This window comes from Bos indicus x Bos taurus, chromosome 25 (genome assembly GCF_003369695.1).
Source record: "Bos indicus x Bos taurus breed Angus x Brahman F1 hybrid chromosome 25, Bos_hybrid_MaternalHap_v2.0, whole genome shotgun sequence".
Lineage (NCBI taxonomy): Eukaryota > Metazoa > Chordata > Mammalia > Artiodactyla > Bovidae > Bos > Bos indicus x Bos taurus.
Window position 1 is genome coordinate 534,484 of NC_040100.1, and position 12,625 is coordinate 547,108.

Here is a 12,625-nt window from a genome sequence, read left to right on the forward strand (position 1 = left end):
TACAGCCTTTAGCAAATGCTTCCTTCACTGGCCTCAAGACAGAGTGGGCAAGGCAGCGGAAGTAGAGTCGTGATGTTTGTAGTAATGCCCGAGAGGTAAGTGCTCAGTGCAGAGCTGGGTATGTGTCTGAATACAGCTGGTGTTCTGTGGCCGGTGACGGACAGGTTGCACAGGGTGCTATCTGCAGAGACGCCAAGCCTGGTAAACAGCAGGTGCTCAGTAACAGCACAGAGTGCCCCACCCCCGGCTCAGCAGCCCTGCGAAAGGAGCCCTGGGCTTGGGGACAGCGGCAGCCTCTTGGTTCCCTCTGGGCTGGGGCCACTGAGCTCACGTTTACCTGGACAGGAGCCCCCTTCCTGTGTCCTCCGGCGGGAGACCAGGCCGGTCCTGGGATGGCCATCCTCCCTGGAGGCCGAGTCTCAGCGTCTGCACGCTGCTGGGTCCACGGCTGTTCCCGTCTCCCCTCCCTGGACGGTCTGCCACCCCCAGCCTTGCAGGCTCCCACATGGCCTCCACGCTGACCATCCTGCAGTGGGGTCTCCAGCCCAGAGCTCCCTTCTGAACCCCAGGGCCCTTCAGGCCAGCACCTCCCCAACCAAGACGAACCCCGAGACCTACCTCTGAGTTCTGGGGACACCATCACCCCACCCCTACTGCTAGGCCCAGGAGTCTCAGAGCCAACCGTGAACTCTCTCTTACTCTGTACCTCTGAGCGGGCAGGAAGCCTTGTCAACTGACTCTCTGAAACTTGACCAGTCTCCAGTCCTCGCCTGCGAGCCAGCCGCAGCCCCACCCCTTCCCTTTATCCCATGCACCCCCAGACTGCACAGTCAGTGATCCTTTCAGAGGCGAATCCGCCCAGGTCACTTCTGCTCCGACGTTACCCTAATAAACTCTGGGCTGGAGAAACCCACCAGGAGATGCTTAAATGACGCCCACCCTCGTGCGAGATGAGAGCAGGGTCAGGCTGCAGGCGAGTCCAGCCTTGATGATGGAGAGAGGGCTCTGCCAGCAGGCTCCCTCACCACCACCAGGGCCCTCCCCGGAACTACAAAGCGCTTTCCCCGGCAGATAACAGGTTATAGATAAGTCTGTACTCCCCACCAGCTCCCTCTGCCAAAGCTGACGGGCAGAGGCAGATGCAGGCCATGAGAAAGCCTCCCCTGGAGTCCAGCAACGTGCTCCATCTGCAGACGTCAGAGTCCGGCCCAGCCTGGCCCCGCTCTGTCTCCCGAGAGACCCCGGGAGTCAGGACCACCCGGATTCTGAAGGCAGCCTGACTTCCCCACCGCACACAGCTCTTCCACACAGCTCAGGGAGCCTCACGCCTTCTGACCACGACTAGGCCGCTGGGCCCCACGTGGCCGGGAAGAGGCCTCCAATGTCACCGAGGGTCTGACTAGGACCCTGAACTCCAGAGCAGCTGTGGGGTCCTGGGCAAGGGCAGCTCAGCCCCCGGGAGACCCTGCCCAAATCCGGCCTGACTCTTCCTAGTGTGTGCGGGGTGTGAGTCAGGTCTCCCCGGCCCTGGTCTCAGTATCCCAGGAGGATAGTCTGCTGTAGCTCCCTATTCCCACAAAGCGAGTGATCCCAAGACAGACAGTGAAGCCACAGCCCAGAGAGGTGAGCTCCTGGAGGTCAGGGCTCTGAGCACCGGGCTGGTGGTTCTGTCCACCAGCCTGACAGGGAGTGGGGGCTCCTTCACCCACCAGCCTGACAGGAAGTGGGGGCTCCTCCCGTCCATCAGCCTGACAGTGAGTAGGGGCTCCTTCATCCATCAGCCTGACAGCAAGTGGGGGCTCCTCCCGTCCATCAGCCTGACAGCGAGTGGGGGCTCTTACTGTCCGTCAGCCTGACAGTGAGTGGGGGCTCCTTCATCCATCAGCCTGACAGGAAGAAGGGGCTCCTCCCGTCCGTCAGCCTGCCAGGAACTGGGGGCTCCTCCTGTCCATCAGCCTGACAGAACTGGGGGCTCCTCCTGTCCATCAGCCTGACAGCGAGTGGGGGCTCCTACTGTCCGTCAGCCTGACAGGAAGTGGGGGCTCCTCCTGTCGGTCAGCCTGACAGGAACTGGGGGCTCCTCCTGTCGGTCAGCCTGACAGGAAGTGGGGGCTCCTTCATCCACCAGCCTGACAGGAAGTCAGGGCTCCTTCTGTCCGTCAGCCTGACAGGAAGTGGGGGCTCCTACTGTCCGTCAGCCTGACAGGAAGTGGGGGCTCCTCCTGTCGGTCAGCCTGACAGGAAGTCGGGGCTCTTCATCCATCAGCCTGAGAGGAACTGGGGGCTCCTCCTGTCCGTCAGCCTGACAGGAAGTCGGGGGTCCTTCATCCACCAGCCTGACAGGAAGTGGGGGCTCCTCCTGTCCGTCGGCCTGACAGCGAGTGGGGGCTCCTTCATCCATCAGCCTGACAGGAAGTGGGGGCTCTGCGGCTGTGAGCTGGAGGCCTCGGTTCCGCTTCCTCCAGAGCGAGTGACCGCAGCTGGGCAGGGCTGAGGCAGCCCCCACGGCTGATCCTGGGAAGTCCCTGCCACTGTTGGCACTGGTGACTCAGGCCAGCCCTACTCCACCCAAAGGGGATCACCAGGCCCCCCTTGACTCAGAGGTGCCCACTGGCTCTGGCACATGGGGGAGCCCCAGCACTGGGCCCCCTCAGCCTCTCAGGAGAAGCACCGGAGTTACAAACACCAGGCCTGAGAAGTGGGCAACTCATCTTCCAGACCAAGGGAAGCAGTGACCAGCAGTCTGGCTGAGGTGGGCAGGCTAATATCCAGAGGGAGAGCTGGCTTATACTCTCCTGAAGTTCCCCCAAGATGCCCACCCACCCACCTCTGATCCCCTGGTTACCTGTAGGTTTGAGGCGGGAGCGGCCCACACATCTGTCCTGCCTGCCATCTGCCTGGGACAGGACTCCTGCAAGGAGGAGACTGAGGGACATGCAAACATCCAAGGGTGTGGGCGGTATGAGTTGGGTGCCGGCAGGCACTGAAATAGCCAGTGCTCCTCAGGCTCTGGGCAGCAGCTCCCAGCCCAGGGTGTCCCCAGGGGCCCCGAAGGCCGTCCTTGACAGTCGACACCCCAGCCAGGCTGCTTCTGGCACTCAGCCACCGTGAGGGCCAGAGAAGAGCAGCCTGCACGTGACCCCGAGCTCCCCACCAGCCCAGGTCTATTAGCAGGAGGATGTAGCCAGGCTCCCCAGGAGCGCCTCTTGATCCAGGGAGCCCAGGATGAATCCAAGAAGGCTTTAAGGAGGAGGTGGCATTTGAGTGGAGCCTTGAAGGATGGCAGCCAGTAGCAGGGCGCCTCTGCCAGGAATTCTGCTTCCAGCCATGCTCCACCCATCTTATCTTCCTCTCAGGGGAGCTGGATCCCAGGGACCTTCCTGTGAAGGGCAGCAGAGCCGCCGCCTCTCTGCCCCACACTGCAGAGCTGTGTGTCACCCGTCTGGAATGTGCTCTCCATTCCTCCGCCTCCCCCGCCCCCTGTGCCGCCTCCCCTCCCCTTCTCCTCAGCTCCCTTTCTCCCCCGGCTCCCCCCTCCCCTCCCCCATCCCCCCACCTGCCCCTCCCCCTCCACCCCCCCATCACCTGACCCAGCCGTGCCAGGGCGGCCACCTGGCCCAGAGACTGGGTCTGGGGGTCTGCAGACCACAGCCCCACCCCAACCAGGTACCGGGCAGAGGGAGGGGCACCTTCCCAGTCAGGGGAGATTTCCCCACAGGCCTCCCTCCAGCCTGAAGGGCAGAGTCAGCACCCTCTATTAGCCTGGGCCCAATGCAAGGCCACTCACTCAGCTCAGCCAGCCAGGCAGAAGACCCCACGGCCCCTGCACCTCCGGTCCTCTTTCTTCATGGGATTCCGGCTCCCATGGAGGAGACTGTACCTGTGGGGGGCTCTTCATGAAGGAGAGGAGACTGTACCTGCAGGGGGTCCTTACAGGGGAGAGGAGACTGTACCTGTGGGGGGTCCTCATGGAGGAGAGGAGACTGTACCTGTGGGGGGTCCTTACAGGGGAGAGGAGACTGTACCTGTGGGGGGTCCTTACAGGGGAGAGGAGACTGTACCTGTGGGGGGTCCTCATGGAGGAGAGGAGACTGTACCTGTGGGGGGTCCTCTCTGGAAGAAGGGTGACCGTACCTGTGGGGGGTCCTCATTGAGGAGGGGTGACTGCACCTCTGGAGGGTTCTCATGGGGAAGAGGTGACTGTACCTGTGGGGGGTCCTCTCTGGAGGAGGGGTGACTGCACCTGCGGGGGGTCCTCATGGAGGAGAGGAGACTGTACCTGTGGGGGGTCCTCACAGGGGAGAGGAGACTGTACCTGTGGGGGGTCCTCATGGGGGAGCCAGGTCGGCAGAGAGGAGGGCTTGCAGGCCTGGGAGGTCCTTGCCTGCTGCCCACTACCACCCAGCCTCCCTGCTCAGCATGTGACCTGCATGGTGGCAAGGGGTTCCCCAAGGGGGCCTGGGCGGCTGTCCTAGGTGGGAGCCGGCCCAGAACAGGATGGTCGGTGACCAGGGGCAGGAAGTTGGAGGGGCACAGGTCCGGATCCCACTTCAGGCTCCTGTGGGGGAGATCACACCTGGGAGGCTCCCCCCGAGCCATCTGACTCCCCAAGGCCTCACCTGGCCCAACAGCTGGTCCCTAGTGGGTCAGCGCTCACTGCTGAGCAGCCGCCCTTACTTCCTTCTCTGAGCGGCTCCCTCGTGTGGGGAGCTGGGGGGTTCAGGGCAGCAGGCAGGGCCTTAGGGGCTCAGCACATGGGCTGCTGCACTCAGGTGGCCATTCTGTGCCGACATTCTGCCCCCTCGAGACCAGACTCCCTGAGAGGAAGGACACTTCTGAGAGGCCCCTGGGCCTGCGGGGCGGAAGTCAGGCAGTGGGAGTGGGGAGCGGTCCACTCCAGAGACCCTCTCAACCCTGGCCAGGCCCTGGGGTGCTCACTAATGGCTGAGAGAGGGGATCGGCTAGTGAGTGAAGCAGTGAAGGCACCAGCCTGCCCTCCCGGTGGCCTCCTGGGAGCTGGGTTCTGACAGGTCCACTGAGCCCCTCAGCGCTAGTCCAAGGGCAACCCTGCCAGGACACAGAGGCAGACGCCTGAGGGGCCCAGAGGGGCCCAGGGCCCCGCACTAGGGCGCTGGCTCCCCATCAGGGGTAATCAGACCCTCCTCCTCGCTGGACCAGGAGTCCAGACCCAGGGTCCCCTGCCCTGGCACCCGCAGCCTGGGTCACGGGGACAGTGCATGTCCAGGACTGGGGCCGGTGACCCTGGCCCCCTCCCAGCACCGCAGACACTCAGTGTCTTCAGGACGGCCCACCTCACGACCTCAGCGTGACCGCCTGTGAAGGTTCTGTGCGGGATGGCGTCCACACCAACAGGCGAGGCATCCGCTTCCAGAAGGCTGTGGGCCCACGGTTCCATTCTGGGCTCTGAGTCCCTGGAGCTCCCTCTGCAGCCCCAGCCGCTAGGACACCATGCAGGAAGCCCCCTGCAGAGGCCACAGAAGCTTGAGACCCGCCCCCCACTCCCACCAGTGGTCCTGGGCTCACCCCCACCAGGAAGGCCCGACACCCCCCACTTTGGGAGGCAGGGATCCAGGGAGCGGGAGGAGCTGGGATTCCCCAGCCTGGGGGTCCAGGACCCGGGAGGCTGCATTGGGCACAGAGGGGCAGGGCTGTAGGCTCCCTGGGGTGGGGCTCTAGGGAGGGAAGCGGGGACCAGGAGACAGCGGGAAGCCAGTGACCAGCGACCACGGGGCCTGGACTCTGGGAGGGCGCAGAGGGGAGAGCAGGGAGGCAGAGCCAGCCAGTCTGGGGCCAGCACCCATGGGGGCCGTGAGCAGAGAGGCCTGGGCTTCTCCGCACAGTGAGAGAGGACATGACCTCCAGAAAACCCCTCTCCAGCCCAGGATGGCCAGACTCTGGCCACTGCTCCCGGGGCCCCACCTCCCAAACAGCCCTCAGGCCAAGTCTCTTGGCCCAGGGCATCCCTGACCCAGACCCCAGGGAGCGGCCGTGGCCTTGGGCGGGGGTGGGGGGACCAGGCTCTGCCCCTGCCCGCGGTGACTCCTCCAGGCAGGTGCTACAGAGACTTGGGCGGGAATCCATGGACTCTGGCTAATTGGAGCATTTACACTGGGATTATCTAAATTCGTGAAGTTTTCCTGTCACGGTTTATTTAGTCTACAGAAAAAATGAAGCAGGAGTTCCTAGGAGTTCCCATGCACACTCAGGGGCTTTTCCTTCTGAAGCATGAAAAATTCAGCTGGAGTGTGTTTGGAAACGATGAAAATCTTACCAAAAGCAAAATAACAAGTTTTCTTCTGACTGGAGCAGCTTGGAGGAGTTGCAGGGGACAGGGGGCCTCCAATCTGGGCTCAGGCCTCCCCACCCAACCTCTGCCTCTGGGTCTCAGTATTGCGACCCCGTCTAAGGTTCCTGGGCTCCCTAGTGAGCAATCCAGTTCATTCTGCTCTTTGCAAGGGCTTTTGTGCAGGTTTAGTTAATCACACCTCCATTCAACAAACGTTTGTGTGCCTGCTGTATGTCTGGGGCTGGGGGACAGCGTGGAACAGAGTCCACAGGGGAGACACACCTCCTGGAGGAGCTGGGCCAGGCCTGGACCAGAAGGGATCCCAGCCAGCAGGACGCAGAGACAAGGTTCATCATCACATGCTCGACCAACGCGAACTGAAGCCTGTTCGGGTGGGGACGGAGTTCTGGAAACTGGGAGATGGCGGCAATTTCACAACAAGGCTGCCAGTTCTCTGATGACTCTCCTGTGGGGTGGTGGGGTCTACATCCCCTCCCTGAGTTCAGGTAGGCTGGTGGAGGTGATCCTGGGTGACTTGGGATGCCAGGTACCAGGAGGGAGCGGCCCGCTCCCGCTTGGTTGGAAGAGCTGCTCCCAGAGGCTTCAGGGCCCTGTAGAGGGTCTTACTGCTGAGGCTACCACTCGGTGCGGAAACCCAGCCACGTGGAGGGACCTGGGCTTCCAGGGAACGTGGCGTGTCAGTGCTGAGCCACTCCCAGCGCTCAGTGTTTGTAGCCGGAGCCCTGGCTCTGGAGCTGGGAGGAGCCCCCTCCCCACCTGCAGGGGCCAGAGCAGTCGTCTCAAGCTCCAGGATTTGGGGTGACTTCACAGAGCAACTGCAAACGGCCCAGGGCAAGCCGCACATGCTGGAGAAGACACGCTCATCGCCTGCACAGAACTGAAGCCCGGCCCCAGGGGCGGGAAGAGGGGGCGCGGGGGCTCACCACCCGCTGGCTTATTGGGGAGGGGGCACTGTAGCTGCCTTGAGGGCAGACGGGGTGGGGTGAGGTGGGTGGGGAAGGAGCCTCCAGCCAAGCGTGGCCAAGAGGGGGCCCAGGTGGAGCCCGAGGACCCCAAGGCGGGGCTTGAGCCCCCCATGTCTGGGCACAGCTGGGGCCTGGCCGTCATCGAGAATGTGGGTGACACGGTGAGACGTCCTGTGTCACAGCAGCTCCAAACCTGACCCCGTGCTGAGGCCTTCACACGCGTGATCCCGTCTCTCGGGCACAGCTAATCCCGGGAAGCGCGCATCGCCAGTCCCACGTTACGGACGAGCCAGCCGAGCCCCGGGGAGCTGAAGGAGCTGCCCGATGCCACAGAGCTCCCACGAAATAGGACCAGTGTTTCGAGTGCCAGCCCCAGGGCGTCACACTGGGGGCGGGCCTGGGATTGCCTGGCTCACTGTCCGCTGCGTTCCTGAAATACTCCAGCCTGATTTATTTTTCCAGCTGCCATAAAAAGGAATGTGTGGCCAGTGAGGTTGGTGAGGGAACTCCAGTCTGCACTGGAAGAGAGGTCTCCACTGGAATGCCACCAGGCTGCGTCCTCGAGGCAGACCTGATACCAAGCTGGAGTGGGCCCCGCTGGGAGCAGCAGAGTGACCCAACGGCCCTCTACATGGCTGAATTCAAGTCCCACGTGTGGGCTGGAAAGCGCACTGCGCACATGTAGGAGCTGCCTTCGCTAGGCAGCACCCATGAAAAGCTCTGAGGCTCTCGGTGGCCCCCACAAGCACCACCGGCCTTGAGTCTCCAGGCCCAGGTTAAGACACTAAGAAGGTCCTCCTGCCGGTGGAGTCCAGTTTGAACAGACCAGATGACCCCTGGAAGAGGGGAGCTGCTCGGCACAACAGGAGGTGGGGCTGCAGCAGAGGCGTGAGTCATCAACTTCCCAGAGCGGTCACAACCCAGGAGGCGAGAGAGGTCCAGAGGGGGGCGAGAGGTCGCTGTGGTCAGTGGCATCGGGACACTCTTCCTGGCAGGACGTGGGCTGTCTTCCCGCACTCGGACGGGAAAAGGCAGACCCCAGGGGCCCATCTGGGTCTGAACCCCTGTGGCCCGCAGGACCCCCTAGCCACCCAGACGCGCTGGCCCCTGCGGAAGGCTGCTCCCAGGGGCCACCCCTCCCCCAGGCCCCACACATTGGACGGGGGTGCCAGGCTCTCCCCAGCCTGGCAGTGGTGGGCTGGGAGGGAAGTACCCGACCCCAAAGTGAGTCATCACCCGCCTGGGTGATTCAGCCACGGAGCAGGGTGAGGCCAGGCCTGGCCATGGCACGGCCATCACTGAAGGCCCAGCTCACCCAGCAGGGTGTGTGGGCTGGACACACCCTGCAGGGCCCCTCTTGACAGCTAGGACCTCATTTCTTGGCACTTTGGGGGAAATTGCCCCCCTTTGACAGACGGGGAGGTCGGGACAGTGCCCAGTCCTGAGACCTGAAGGGCAGAGCTGCACAGGAAGCCTGGGGCAGCCCTGAGTGCTGGCGCCCAACAGCCTCCTGTGGGCTCCTGTCTTCAGGTCCTCCTGCCAGGATTCCCAGCTCTGCAGGAGACAGGCTGGCACCCACCACCGGGATTGCCAGGCACAGGGCACACTGATGCCAAGCAGATGGGCGAGCCTGCTGTCCTCCTGGCCAGGGCAGCCCCCCAGGCCAGCCCTGGCCCCACCTGAGCCCAGGTCAGGGAGGGGCTTTGGGACCACTCTGTCTTCCAGAAACATGGGGAGTACATTCCTAGGGGGTTTAAAGGAGGGGTGGGTGGGGCCCAGAGACGTCAAGGACTTGTCCAAGGCCACACAGCGAGTGGCAGAGCTCTTGCTCTGTGTGGACAAGGGCCGGGGCAGAGCAAGGAGGGGTGCTGGGAGTGGGAAAGCTTGCTGAGGCCTGGGTGCCCCCTCTGCCTGCCTCTCCTATCCCGGGAACACCACCAGGGAAGGGAAGTCCGAAGGTCGCCTTGGCCACTCAGTCCCAGGTCCTCCGACAGCACATATCAGACTCCCCCAGCCCCAAGTTCTGCAGCGGCGCCCCCCAGCCTCCTGGGGGCGCAGACCCCTTCCCACATGCTGCCGCCCCGCCCTCCCCACACCCTCGGACACCCAGGCTCCGTCCCTCCTGAGAGAGGTGCAGCGGGCGGTGGGGGTACCTGCACCCGGCCGCCCCCGCGGTGACGTCTCGTGAGACTCCGGGGTGAGACCGTGAGGCCCTCCCGCCCCCGCCTGAGCCCTGCGTCCTGGGGGTTTGTCACTTCGAGGCTGTTGTGTACCTGGTCACCCCTGGGGGTCGGCGTTTCCTCTCAGCTCCATTCCCTGGAGACCGGCCCAGGCAGCCGCTAAATCCACAGGCTGCTCCTTGTACCCGAGTTGCAGCGGGGTGTGGGGGCCTTGTGCTCAGCCACTCACCCGCTAGCACGTCCAGGCATTTCCAGCTCTGAGGATGAGGCCTCGGGAAGCTCCCTGTGAGGGTGTCCGGGCGAGCAGGTCCACATCTTTCTGGGCTAAGTGCCCAAGCTGTCCTGGCTGCGACCTGCGGAGCTCTCTGTTTACTTCAGGTTTGTGGGGGGTTTTATATCATTTTGTAGCTTGCCTTTTTTTTAATTAAGTAATTTATTTTTGGTGGCAGTGCTGGGTCTTCATTGCCACGTGGACATTCTCTAGTCGTGGTGAGCGCAGGCTTCTCGCTGTGGGGGCTTCTCTTGCCGCAGAGCACAGGCTCTGGGCACACAGGCCTCAGTAGCTGTGGTACACGGGCTTAGCTGCTCCGCGGCATGTGGGGTCTTCCCAGACCAGGGATCGAACCCATGTCCCCTGCGCTGGCAGGCAGATTCCTATCCACTGACCACCAGGGGGGTCCTAGCTCTGTGTCCTTCTTTTCTTGCAGAAACCCAGCCACACGGGCTCGCATCCGCGTCCCCCGCCTCCTCACCAGCACTGGGTGTGGCTGCATTTCCCGCCCCGGCTCCCGGGGTCGCCCCCTCCTCCGCGGTGTGCGTGTCCTCTCCGTGTGTGCTCGCCGCTGAGCTTCATCGTCCCGGTGCAGGCCCCGAGGGGGACATTGTCCCCTCCACCTCGTCTCGGGTCCTTCTCAGGGCAGTGCTCTCAACTGTCAGGACTTCCAGCTGGTTCAGCTCTCCTTTCAGGGCTTGTGCGGGACAGGCTGTCTGGCCCACGAGCCCCAGGATGTCTTCTTCTTTCTCCTGCAAGTTTTATGGTTTTATGTTTGTGTGTGAATCGGTGAGCCATTCTGAGTTCATTTTTGTAGAAAATATGATACTTCGAACAAAGGTTCCGATTTTTTGGCCTGTAGAAGCCAGAGCCTGAATTTCCCCAACCTCCCCTCCAATGATACATACTTTATCCACTTCTATTCATTATTCAAATATTTGCTGCTGCCCACTGGGTGCCCAGTGCCATGGGGTCCTGGGGCCCACAGGTGAGTGTGTGAGACCCCAGCTGCCCTCCAGAGCCCACTGTCGGGCCTCAACTGGCCACAGCCTGACCCTCCCAGATGTGGCCTCGGGACAGAGTGGGGTATCCACGTCAGGCCCCAGAGCGGCCAAGGGGAGCGAGCCACCCGGGGGCTGTCCCTCTGGACCTCATCCTGCTGGCCCCTTCTGCCCCGCGCCCCTGGCACCACCCTGGGGAACGCGACGGGGCAGGAACAATCGCCCGGCTTGTAGTCTCAGGCGGACACAAGCCCGCTTTCACAAGCCCACAGCCCCGGGTTTGTGCCGCCTGGCGCCAGAGGGAGCAGGCCCAGTGCCCAGCTGGGGAAGATACTGCTCCGGCCACCCCCACAGTGGGCGGTGGGCAGAGGCATCCTGCAACCGCCCGCCTGGGTGCCTGCGCCCAGGCGGGCAGGCCACACCCCTCTGCGCCCCAGTCCAGGGAGACCCTGGGCCTTAGGAGCACACCCCAAGGCTGGGGAGGAACCTGCCCTCGCGGTGGCAGAGCTCCAGTCCAGCCCCAGCGGGCCTCGTATGACAGTCCTGCAGGTGCTGTAACAAAATGCCCCAAACTCAGCAGCTCAACCGCTACTTAACCCTACAACCCAGAGGTCGGTCTGAAAGGCTCCCGTGACCTGGCTCCTTCCGGAGGCGCTGGGCAGGGTCCGCTTCCTCCTCTCCCAGCTCCTGGAGGCGCCGTGCTCCGTGGCCCATCCTCGTCCTGAGCTGGTGTCTTCTCCATCCCCAACTGCCTCCTCCCCCGTCCTCTCTCTGACCCGGGGCCCCCACCTCCTCCCAGAGGGTCCTTCATGATGACATCGGGCCCCCCAGGCACGGGCAGCTTAGAACCAGGGGACACAACAGAGAACCCTGCTTGTTTTATATCCGTGAACTGCTTAGAACCAGGAGACAGAACAGAGAACCTGCTTGTTTTATATCCATGAACTGCTTAAACCGGGGGACACAGAGAACCCCGCTTGTTTTATATCCATGAACTGCTTAAACTGGGGGACACAGAACCCCGCCTGTTTTACACGCGTGGCTCACGTGTGATTGTGTGCGGCGCTTTGCGGTGTGTGGTGGTTTTGATTACTCAGTAGACGGCCTTCAAAGGAAACTGAAGGCTGTGCGCATTGACCTCACTCCTGCTGCAGAGAAGCCACGGCCTCTGCCCTCCCTGCGTCCTGGACAGTGCACCCGGCCCTCAGGAGGAGCGGGGGTCTTAGGTGGCTGCTCTCTGTCCTTGGGAAGCATGTGGCGGCAGCAGGACCCCAGAGCAGGACAGCCCCCCGAGCCCCGGGGTCTGGGAGAGCTTCCGGGACCGTGTGGAGTAGGCCCCGAGCTGGCCCTCAGCAAACAGGGCCGTCTACGCGCCGTACACAGTGGACGCCTGGCCACTGGACAGACAGGGCTCATGATAGCTCCCCCAGGGCTTGCTGAGCCAAAGCTCCCATCCTGGCTCCAGGGACCACCGCTCACAGCTCTCGAGACAAGGCCCAGGGCAGGTGCCCACAGGCTGCACGCCTGTCCTCGACCCAGAAGCTGCTGCCTAGTCCAGCAGCAGCAACTCTCTGCGGGTCAAGACCCCGCCCCGGCTCAGATTTCATCCTGGAGCTGTGCCCAACTCTCCCGGGGAGCCTGTCTGGGAGGTCCTGGGCAGTGGGCCCTTCGCACCCTCACAGCAGGAGCCTGAAAGCTGGCCTGAGGGCCCTCTGGGAATGGTGCAGCCGAGGTGCACCCCCACGTGGGAGGGGGGTGGACGGTGGTCTCAAGCTAGCCGTCCTAGGGGAGGCACAGGCCTGCTGCTCCCCGAAGTCTGGACAGGAGGGTCGGGCGGCACATGCTCCCCAGCGTCACCCCCTTCCCGAGCCGCTGCTCAG